Raw genomic sequence first — 12513 nt, forward strand, 5'->3', positions numbered from 1 at the left:
ACAAGAATTTACAATAAGTTTTTACAGTGGAAAAAAAATTTTGAGAGGGATTATGTGGAACATGCATGACCACACGTACTACCAGATATACAAACATCAGAAAAAGAAATACAGGAGGAGCTAAGTAAATTAGACAAAGGAAAAGCAAATGGTCCTGATGAATTTAATGTTGGGTGCTACGTGAATGTGCAAAGGAGTTAAGTAAACCATTATCTTTAATTATCAAGAAATCCTTGAGTCAAGGTAAACTACCTGATATTTGGAAGAAAGCAAACATTGTTCCCTTATTCAAGAAATTGAGTAGACAAAATCCACTTAACTACCGACCAGTATCACCAACCAGTGTTGTAAGCAAGGTATTAGAAAAGCTTATAAGAAAAGCTTGGGTAAATCATCTAGAAGAACACAATATGATAACAGAAAGACAGTTTGGTTTCAGAAAAGGAAAATCATGTGTTACTAATCGGTTAAGCTACTATGACAGTAACAGACACATTACAGGAAAGAGAAGGATAGGTGGACAGTATCGATTTAGATTTCAAGACAGCATTTGACACAGCACAACACCAAAGACTTTTATGGAAAGTGTACCATCAAGGAGGAATTCGAGGCAAACTGTATTGTTGGATGCAAGATTTTCTCATGAAAAGAAAAATGAGAATAGTACTAAGGGGAAATTACTTATCATGGAAAGAAGTGACTATTGGAGTACCACAGGGCTCAGTGCTGGCACCAATCATGTTTTTAGTGTATATAAATGATATAGACAGTAACACTGGAAATCAAAGCTATCTAAATATGTTTGCAGATGATGCAAAAATACAAAGGAGAATTACAAACACAGACTCTTGTAAAGAACTACAAGAAGAATTAAATAAACTTCATGAATGGAGTAATACATGGCAAATGGAATTCAATGTGGACAAGCGTCATGTAATCAAGTTTGGTAAAAGTGGAAAAAGACCTGATTAGGATTATATGTTAGGAAATAAAACCCTACACACATCAGAAAGAGAGAAGGCCCTAGGTGTGATTGTTAATAACAGACTATCTCCGGCTGACCACATCAGTGAGAAGGTACGGAACATGTATACACTGCTTGCCAGTATGAGAATAACGTTTACATACATAAATGAAGCCATGCTAAGAAAGATAATAACATCATTCATCAGACCAACCCTGGAGTATGCATCAGTAGTCTGGAGTCCTCATCTCAAAAAACACATAGACAAGATTGAAAAAGTTCAAAGGGCCGCTACAAGATGGGTTCCAAGCTTAAGGGATCTAAGCTATGAAGAAAGACTAAATAAACTGAATCTACCAACATTACAGGAGAGAAGGAAAAGAGGTGACATGAATATCAGGGAAGGAGAAAAGAGACATAAATTATTAATTAATATATGGGGAAGCATCAGCAAGAGGACACTGCAAAAAATTGCATAAAAAGAGAGGTGATAAAGAGGTAAGGAAACTTTGTTTCCCAAATAGAGCAATTTATCAGTGGAATGCACTATCGAATGAAATACTGTGTGCCAAAACAATTTACAAAGTTAAGGATATGTACGATGAATATAGTTTAAGACACAGGACAGTACGAACTTGACTCATTCCTGTAAATATACAATTAGGTAAGAACAATTAGGAAAGAACACACACACACACACACACACACACACACACACATATATATATATATATATATATATATATATATATATATATATATATATGCAATACACTCTGTTTTCTCGCTTTTATTGCCAAAATTAGTACTTACTCTCTTGGCAAAGCGTGTTTTCCTCCATCCTTGTACACCCAGCCATACAGCTGCGAATGTGGATATAGTATCAGCAGTTATAGAAGAATGATATATCAAAAATATTGTCAGCCTTCATGACACGCTAAGTCGACAAGCAGTTCTTTAAGCCTTCCTCTTCTTCTTCTGCCTTTTCTTTGTAACCCGTAGAATTACATGTAATCTACATAATAACTGAAGGATTAAAAGTTGAGCCTAAGGCATAAACGAAGAAATATTGTTTATTATTGAAGAATTTAGAAACACAAGTGTCATTATGCTTCTGTTTGCCAGCTAAATCCATACATAAACATGACCTTTGTTATTCTTTCTTCTTGCTACCTACAGTAGACTTTTTTGTTTTTTTGTTTTTAATTCACGAGATTTGTCCTGCAGCAAAAGGAACTAAGGAAGGTTACAAACCCCTCCAATTTAGGAGGCTTCTTTTACAGTAAGTTGAATAAAACTGCCTGGCAGTGGCAAAACTAAGCTTGAAAATTAAGTTATCAGAATCAATTACTACCCTTCATTATAATTACTCAGATATTTCTTACGAGTAAGTCCTACTATATCCTAGAGATTTTATTCACTTCTGAAGAAATTTTTTGAATTAAAGCTATAATTTATAAGAGTCATGTGCGCTCTCAGCTTGAATATTGCTCACCTTTGTGGAATGGTTGAGGAGAGGTTGCATTAAGGCAACTAGACAAAATTCAGAACAAAGCTGTTAGAATCATTAACAACCATGTCATTACATATAAACTACCTCCCCTGCATATAAGAAGGAATGTTGCCTCCCTTGCATTATTTTACAGATATTTTTTGGGGGAAATGCTCAGACGAAGTTGCGTCCATGGTGCCACCTCTCCATGCCTTCCCCCGTGCTACACGGGCATCTGGTAGCGCTCATGACTGGAATGTCACTCAGCCATATGGCAGAACTTCTGCCTGTCAGAATTCTTTCATTCCTCGAACTGCATCTCTGGAATTCGCTTCCCCAGCGTTGTTTCCCTCCAAATTTCAACCCACAGCTGTTCAAGTCTGTTACAGATATTTTATGAACGGAGGACGCCAGTAATCTGGTGTATGGATTTTTTTTATTTTTTAATCATTTGTTTTTCCTTCCTCTGTTCTGCTATTTATAAAAAAAAAAAAAAATAGACTCATCATCAACTTCCTCTTTCCTGATGACTCTCCAGTATTTAAAAAAAACTGTCTAACGTTACTGGATATAAAAGTGCTAAGCCAATAATGAAAAGTGTAAAGATATCTGATAAATCAACAGACAGTTCTGCTTATGTGTTTCGGTAAATTACACTATCTGGCGAAACCGAAGCGCATTCCTACATTTTTCGTACTTTGATCTACGAAATATTCACTCAGGTACACATATAGATAGATAGATTGAGAGATAGATGGATAGATAACATGACTATTTCATAGACTGTTTATTATACAGATCTAATAAGACATGTATAGACAGTCAAAGATAAACCTGACTGTTTGACGGATGGCAGGTTGGATGGATTGAGGGATGAATGGACTGACTGACATATATATATATATATATATATACATATACTGTATGTATATATATATATATATATATATATATATGTATATATATAGATATATATATATATATATATATATATATATATTTATATATTTATATATATATATATATGAGGTACCGTCTTGGATAGCGCGGACCATGGGTCCCCTGTGTATATATGGGGCTCAATCAAATATACTGTACTGAATAAGGTGGCACAAAAATTAGAACTCACCAGAAACTATGTGGTATGGAGTTGAGATTATTTGCCCCAGTCCTCCCGACCAAACATGAGTTCTATTGCAAACGATTTGATAGGCGTTCTTGTTGGTTCAACGTCTACTAAAGTCCAACCACACTGCCTCCTGTGCTTACAGGCAGTGCGCCACCGAAAGTGAGTAGGCTCTGTCTCAGCGAAATGGAGACTGCGATATTAACAATCTGAAATCCATGGAGATCAATACATACAATGTAAGAAGCCTCGCAGAAGATTGCAAACTTGATAATTTAATGACTGAATTAGAAAACATTAGTTGGGGTATTGTAGGTTTGAGTGAGATCCACAGGAAGGAAGAAAAAGTAATTCAGCTCGAAAACAGCAACCTTATATTTTACTGCTGAGGAAGGCAAAATGAAAGAGTTAGTGGTGTAGGATTTCTAATTAACAGAAATCTTTCAGACAATATTGTTAAATTCAGCAGTGTATCTGACAGAGCAACATGGGTTGTAATTAGACTGTGCAAAAAATAAACCCTGAAAGTAATACAGGTATACAGTATACACCAACTTCTCAAAGCTCAGATTAACCCGCCCCGTCCCGTCGACGTATGGGTACGTTGCAACGATTTGCATTTGCCAGTCCTGGCGACGTACCGGTACGTCGTGCAATTGCAAAGTGCATAATTTTGACAATTTTCAAATTTCACGCTTGATTTGCGGTACGTATCCTTGCATGACCTTCCCCTACCTGCCACCAGGTGGGGACACTCGGCGACCCCGTGCGACCCGCGCTAACCCACCACTCGTCCACTCACCTGGTAGCAACGGTCCTGCACAGACATGGCTAAGAGAGGTCTCTCAGGGGGTGAAATTTAAGCCGCCCTGGACGCCTTTACAGGCGACAGTGATTCCCCACTGGACGACGAGGTTGTGAATAAAGATTATGTGCAGCCAGAGGAGGAAGAAACCACCAGCAGTGACGAGGAAGTTCCGTCTCCCAGGAAGCGGCAGTACATGACTTACCGTGCTGCTAGAGAGGGGCAGCAGGCCAAGAAGCCACGTGCAACATCCTATTCCTATCCCCAACATGATTTGGAACCAGAATTCGATGACGAGGACGAGGATGATGACGATGACGGAGCCGTGGGACGTGCTGCCACGTGGTATGGACATGAAGTCATCACTCATTGTGGCCCAGAGTGCACACCACGTCGGACGAACAGGTATGGGCCTAGCATTATGTTTGGGGAGTTAGGAAGTGCCGTTGAGGGAGTGGGGAGTGAAAGGGAAAGTACAGGGAGGATTAGGGAAAGTGAGAGTGACGTGAGTGAGTCATTGGTCTCCCTAGGTAGTGTGAGGCGGCGTAGTGTATCACGTGGGCGAGTGCGGGTGCGTTCAGTATCACGTGGGGTTGTGAGGGAGGGGGAAGGTGGGGAGGAACCACTCCCAAGCACGTCTTATGCTCCCCAATATCCCCTAACACGTGGTTGAGCTAGGGTGCATGAGAAAGCACGTGGTGTTGTCATAGAGGGGCAAAGTGAGGAGGAACCACTCCCCAGCACATTTTGTGCTCCCCAATATCCCCTAACATGTGGTCGAGCTAGGGTGCGTGAGAAAGCACGTGGTGTTGTCATGGAGGGGGAAGGTGGGGAGGAACCACTCCCCACCACATCTTCTGCTCCCCAATATTCCCCTACTTCATCCCCACAGCCCCCTAATGTTCCTTAACCCGCGCCGTCCCGAGGACGCACTTCCACGTCCTCACGTTTTGTCACAGCTAATCCCGAGGACGTACTTCAACGTCCTGCAATTGCAAGGTTCATAATTTCCACAATTTTCAATTTTCGTGAGTCATTTTTGGTAAGTATACACGGGACACCTTCCTCAACAAGATGCCAGGCAGAGACAATGCCTTACCCAGCATGACCTCCTCCCCCCCCCCTGCATGCCCTTTTCTCAGCAATTCACCTGTTATCAGTGACCTGGCCAGTATAGCCATGTCATGCCACGGTACGAAATTCAGGGCCAGAGTGATTCCCCAATCAATGACAATGTGGAGGACAAACTTTACATAGCATTAGAGGAAGAAACAGTTAGAAATGATGATCAGGTAATGTGGCAAAAAAAGGTCAGGTATTAGTGAGTGAAACAATGCTTATAATGCCTATATTACTGCTTGAAAACCATTATACTCTTGTACTACATATAAATTCGTAACAGTAAATAAATAAATACCGTTTATGAGTGGTGTGAAATAGTTATCCTCCCATAGAACTCGTTTTCTTTGGTGCCAGCCTTATAGAAAACCCTGTAAGGTAAGGAGGCTCTCCTACCTGTAATGAGTATTTTAAACCTCAGGTGAGCGATTTCTCTATGAATTTGCGATGTTTCTCACCAAAAGCGAAAGTTTTAGCAAAAAAAAAAAAAAGGTCGAAAAATGGTCGGGATTTGGGGGTACCAGTGGTCAAAAAGTGGTCGGGACGGGGCGGGTTAAGGCCATAAGGGTAAGGGAAAGAGAAAGGGTAAAGGCAGAGGGAAGAGGAGTGACAGTGGGGAAGCCCTCCGCACTCCTTCTTCGCCACCTCCCCAACCAGGATCTCCTCCCCACCCAGACGAAGGCGGTGATGGGGATGATGGGGACGAGGGATTTGTGGCGTGGAATTGGGAGGATGGGAGTGATTTTTCTCCCCTCATTCACCCCTTCACTGAGCATGGGCGCTCTGGCTGCATTGCTCCAGGAATTCACCGTAATTCCACCAGGTTGGATTTTTTCCACCTGTTTTTTAGTGAGGCATTTCTGGAGCAGATTGTATACCAAACCAACCTGTTTGCAAGCACCCAGCGCCTTGAGAGTGAAAGATTGAGAACAAGGAGTAGGCATTCTATCATATATGATTACCTTGTCTCCCTTTCAGAAATGTTCTTATTTTTTGCCCTGGTCCTTTTGATGGGTATTATACAAAAGAACAGAATTCCTGCTTACTGGACTAGGGACCCTGTTATGTTTACCCCAATATTTGGTCAAGTGATGAGCCATAATCGGTTTCAACAAATTCTAAGTCGTCTCCATTTCTATGATGCTCATGATCCTGCAAATGCGAACAACACTGATAAAATGAGGCGAATTAGGTTGGTCTTTGATCACCTGAGGCAAACCTTTCGTTCCTCATTATCCCTATAGAGACCTCGTCATAGACGAGAGTCTCGTGTTGTGGAGAGGCAATATTTCATTTAGGCAGTATATACCCAGCAAAAGGCACCGTTTTGGGTTCAAGATCTTTGCTATGTGCGACTGTAGGACTGGATACGTGCAAGACATAGTCTTGTACATCGGTGCACAGACAGACATAATAGAAGATCGAAGTATTGAACTGTCAGGAGCAGTGGTAAAGACGATGATAGAAGACTACCTTCATCGTGGTCACGTCCTCTACCTGGACAATTGGTACACTAGCCCTCTTCTCGCTCGTTATCTTCACACACATGAAACTGGAGTCTGTGGAACCGTGAAGGTGAACCAGCGTCACATAGCCAAGGTAGGGCGGAAACTTACAAGGAATGAGGTTGTCTTCTTCAAAGCCAACACCATCCTTGCAACTGTGTGGAACCACAATAGAGAGGTAAACCTATTGTCAACGGTTCACCGCCCCTTGATGCACCGTACTGATTCAGTTGATTACCGTAGCGAGAACAGGCGTCATATTTGGAAACCTGAGTGTGTAATGGACTATATTATAAACATACGCCTCGTGGACCAGTCAGATTCCATGATATCGACAGTAGAGTGTGCCAGGACCACGATGAAGTGGTATAAGAAACTGTTCTTTCACTTGCTAGACATCACTGCTTTGAATTGCCACCACCTTCATGTCATGACAACAGGAGTTCAGGAAACCTTTGAAAGGTTTGTGAGGGAGCTCACAAGAGGGATGTTTGCACGGTATGCTGTAGAAAGGCACCAACATCGCACCCGCACTGCCCCTATTGCACAAACTCCCCTGAGAATATCCGGCCGCCATTTCCCCACTCCAATCCCTCCCCAGCCAAACAGACCTAGGCCCCAACGCAGGTGTCACGTGTGTAGCAATTCCGGGGTGAGACTCACGACACAGAGGAAGGACACCCGCTATGAGTGCGTGGAGTGTGACGTGGGTCTCTGTATTCACCCATGTTTCAGCGAATATCACACGTTGATGCAATTCTGATATGGTGTGAATGCGACAGGACGCTGAAACTATGAAGTAAATGCGACAGACAGATGCTCAGTGAAATTATCAGTCATGTTGATCTCCAAATATTAGTATAAAGTGCATACGGGTATAACATAAGTGCAAAAATTGTATGTAAGTGTATAAATATCCTGTAAGTGGAAACATACATAGCGAGGGTTTTATGATGCGATATTCTGTCGCTCAGTGCAATAAATACGGCCCGTAATTATATAATTATTATTATTGGAAATGCTTACGGGTATAAGTTCAAATTATTGTAAGTGCTGAAATATATTCTAAGTCAAATATTCATAGCGTGTGTATAGAGATGCGATATCCTGACGCTCAGTTGAATGAATAAGGCACGTAATAGTGAAAATAGAAGTCAACAAGTGGTAAAGTGTGTAATATATGTGAAGAATTAGTATATAAGTGTGTGAGTATTATGTTGGTCGAAACATTCATTGCGAGGGTATTTTCATGCGATATTCTCACGGTCACTTGAATAAATAATGCCAGTAAGTATGTACAGTGCAGTATAGGAGTGTAAACGTGTGTAATGTAAGTGGGAAATTATAATTGGAGTGAATAAATAAAGTAGAAGATGAAACACGAATGTTTGAGATCGTGGTTGCTACGTGAATATGCGCTAGCATATCGCTAAATGCCCTCGTAATGAATGAAAATAATTGAAAACATTTACAGTGGTGGAGGAAAGGTTCTATGTAAAGGGAAAAATAATAGGAAAGTGATAAAACAATTGGGTATGTTGAAATACGAGTCATAGCGAGTGTGCCTACTAAGCTGATGTGCGCTAGACTTATGCTGCATGTCATCATAATGAATGAAAACATCTGAAAACACTTACAAACAGTTGTAATTGGTAAAATGTCATTGAAACAGAAGTATACAAGTAGAAAAGATGATATGTTGACTGATACAAGAAACTTAGCATATAGCATGTTACGACTCGGACGTAACTCGCTATGCTCGCGCGATGGTACAATGCTTATTTTTCATATATATCTGTCTGAAATCCATTATATTGTTACTGTTATTGTTTATTAGTTCAAATTCAATTAATATAGAGGTGTTGTGTGTTGTTTCTCCCAGTATTCCTTACCATAGAAAACGTGAGCGCCTGGCACGTCAATGATAGAATACGCTACCTGGCTCGGGGGACCTCACCTGTTCTGACCACTTATAGACCACGGTAACCCCTTTCTTGGTGATTTTCCTTCGTTTCTCAACCTAAGCGGAAGTTTGAACCAAAAATTTTTTTTTCCAAAAAGGCTCGGGACTGGGGGATGTCGGAGGGGCGGAAAACCTCGGGACGTGACGGGTTAAGAAATAGAAACATTCTGTAACGACATTTCCCAAATTACGGATGAAGAAAAGACCACACATACTATATTCATAGGATACTTCAAAGCAAAAGTTGGGAAATCAGAAAATGGAGAAACATGTATGAGAGAACCTGGAGGGGGAGAAAGGAATGGAAGAGGAAAACTGCTGGTTAATTTTACTGAAATGTATAACATGAGCAACATTGGGTCTGGTTAGTACTTGGATGGGTGACCGCCTGGGAACACCAGATGCTGTTGGCATAACATTCTCCCTACGTGTCAAGTGGGGTTGGTGGAGGATTATTGCCCCTCCCTGTAAAAAACAATTAACTCTAAGCCCTTGGCCACCCCGTTTGGGATACATGGCGTCTGGCAATGAATGAATGAATGTATAACATGAGAATATTGAACACATTCTTTCACAAAAGAACAGGGAGAATATGGACCTGGCGTAGTCCAAACGAAGAAACAAAGAATGAAATCGACTTAACTGTATTACGTAAGAATAACACGATCACAAATGTCACAGTCATCAACAGAGTAAATATAGGTGGTGGGCTGCACAGCCAGATTCAGCTTTAGAAGTGAAAGAAAAATGATTAAAAATAAAAATATATGCCCGACAAACATACACGATAACAAAGCAGCCTTTCAGTTAAACAGATTTCAGGCTTTAAGCAATGCTGACTGTGACGCTGACCAGCTGAATGACAGACTAACAAGAATGCAAAAAAAAATCATTGGAGGTATTAGGGAAACCTAATACAAACAAAGCCAAGAAGTATTTAGAAACAACACTCGAGCTTATGAAAGAAAGCAAGGAAATGGAAGTAAAAACAAAGAAAGATGAAATAAAAACAGCAGAATTATAAAATTTAATCAACAAGATACCAAGAGAAGGAAAAAAAATAGAGAAACATGGATCAGATCAAAGAAACTAGCAATAAAGGAGAGTCTGAAACAGGTCTGAAGTAAAATGGCACTAGGAAAGCAACAAATTATATCACTGAAAGACAAAAACGGTGAAGTTATTAAATGAGCAGATAAGATGGTGAAGGGAGTTGAAGAATTTCACAAAGAACTGTATGCATCAAAGACACTAGTACCAATAGCTAACTTTTCAGTTGACACAAGTGAAATACCTGAGGTAACACCAAACAGAGTAAATATTTCTCTTTAAAATATGAAAACGGGGAAGGCTCAGGGAGAAGATGGAATTGTAGCAGATTTACTGTTGGGTGCTGGAGTAGAAATACAAAACAGGCTCGCCCACTTATTTACTCCATGTATAAAAAAGAAGAAAATTCCCCAAACATGGTGTAATGCAATAGTTATTTTACTTTACAAAAAAGGCGACTCAAAAGATGTTAGTAACTATCAACCCAGTAGCTTATTATCAGTCATTTATAAACTCTTCACTAAAGTCCTTCCGAACAGAATAACAACAAAATTGGAGGAAAACCAACCTCGTGAACAGGCAGGATTGCGAAGCGAGTATTCGACTACGGATCATCTACACACAATGAATCCGTTAATTGAGAGAACTGCGGATATTTTACCAGTATGCTTAGATTTGTTAATTACCAAAAGGCTTTTGACTCAGTGGAGCACATATAAATGATACAGTCATTGCGAGAACAGTGAGTAAATGTGAACATTGTAAAGCTGCTCGAAATACATATAACGAGTGAACTGCTACAGTTAAATTATATAAAGACTTGGAAAGAAATAAGATTGAGAAGGGCGTGTATCTGGGAGATACAATTTCACTAAAATTATTTACAGCATGCCTAGAAATATTTTCAAAAAGCTAGACTGGGCAAACAAAGGAGTAAACATAGATGGAGAAAAGCTACACCATTTAAGATTTGCAGATGACATTATCCTAATCTCAGAACAGCAGATACATTGCAAGAAATGTTAAATTACCTGAACAGAGAAACTCTCAAAGTAGGGATGGAAATTAATCTGAGCAAAACAAGTGTTTAATGCACATACACCAAACAGCATCATCACAATAAGCCAAGAAATTCTTGAAGAAGTCGAGGAGCACAGTTACTTGGGACAAATACTAAAATTCACGAAAGACCATGATAGCGAAATATAAAGACGCATTACAACTGGATGGAAAGCTCGTGGTAAACATAGAAATATTATGAAAAGTAGTTTGCCAATTTGTATGAAACGAAAAGTATATAACGAATGTATAATTCCAGCTATGACGTACGGTTCTGAGACCTAGAAACAGATAAAATCAATGTAAAATTAACTAATTCGTTCTAAGAGAGCAATGGAAAGGTCAATGTTGGGAATATTTTTAAGAAACAAGAAACAATCAACTTGGGTGAGAGAGCAGACTAAAGTCAATGACATTATAAAAGTTATAAAAGAACAGAAATGGGGGTTGGCACGCCATGTAACAAAAATAAGGGATAACCGATGGAGCAAGAGGCTGACTGGCTGACACAAAGAGATTGTAAGCATAGCAGGAAAAGGCCAGACTGGAGGTGGAGATATGAGATAGAGAAATTTGCAGGGAAAACTTGGCAAAGATTGGCTCAGTCAAGAAATTTGTGGAGAAGGTTGGGAGAGGCCTTTGTTCTGCAGTGGACTTGTAATGGCTGATAGTGAGGAGGCAGAATCCAGAAAAGAGCACTAAATTTCATTTTCATTCAACCCAGGAGAGTAAAAGCAACCACCACGCTAAAATTATTTTATGGGCCCTACTTAATATTCACCAGGTGTAGGTCACCTGGACCCAGGTTCGAATCCCGGCTGGGGCAGGGAACAATTTAAGGATTTGAATTTCATAAAAGCAGACTTTCCTGATCTACCAGATAACCCGCCAATATGTCATAAAAGTACCCCTGCTAATACCAATACACCAGTCCTGTATGAGACAGCCCTTGCATGTATTCAATATGGACGGTGGGTGTTAGCGCCGAAGTGGTGACATGTAGAGAGGTGTATGGTATGTAGGAGGACTACTGGGCCTTGAGAGCAGGCTGTGAAGCCTATGCCCAGAAGTCGGACACATAAAAAAAAAAAAAAAAAAAAAAAAACTCTTCAGAAGTGCAGAGGTTGCACAGGGGTTAGTAAGTGCAAAAAGGTCAATATCGGCTAATACATGTGCGTTTGCTGCTGTCACTACAACTCCCTGCATATAGGTGTTCTAGAAAGGTGCAGCTGATAAATATACAACAAAAAAGTGAATATTTTACATTTTGAAATGTATTTATTTACTAAATTATTCTTTATAGCAGAAAACTCTGATTAAGCATTGAATAAATAAATATTGTCTTCCATTCAAATGGAAGCTTTAAAAAACTTATGATCATATACCCACACCCAGCTTATTCAGGAAATATTTTCAAGATTGAAGTTATG

The sequence above is a fragment of the Coenobita brevimanus genome, chromosome 5, assembly GCF_032717465.1.
Source record: "Coenobita brevimanus isolate Jiangsu-jjx chromosome 5, ASM3271746v2, whole genome shotgun sequence".
In the NCBI taxonomy this organism is placed as follows: Eukaryota; Metazoa; Arthropoda; class Malacostraca; order Decapoda; family Coenobitidae; genus Coenobita; species Coenobita brevimanus.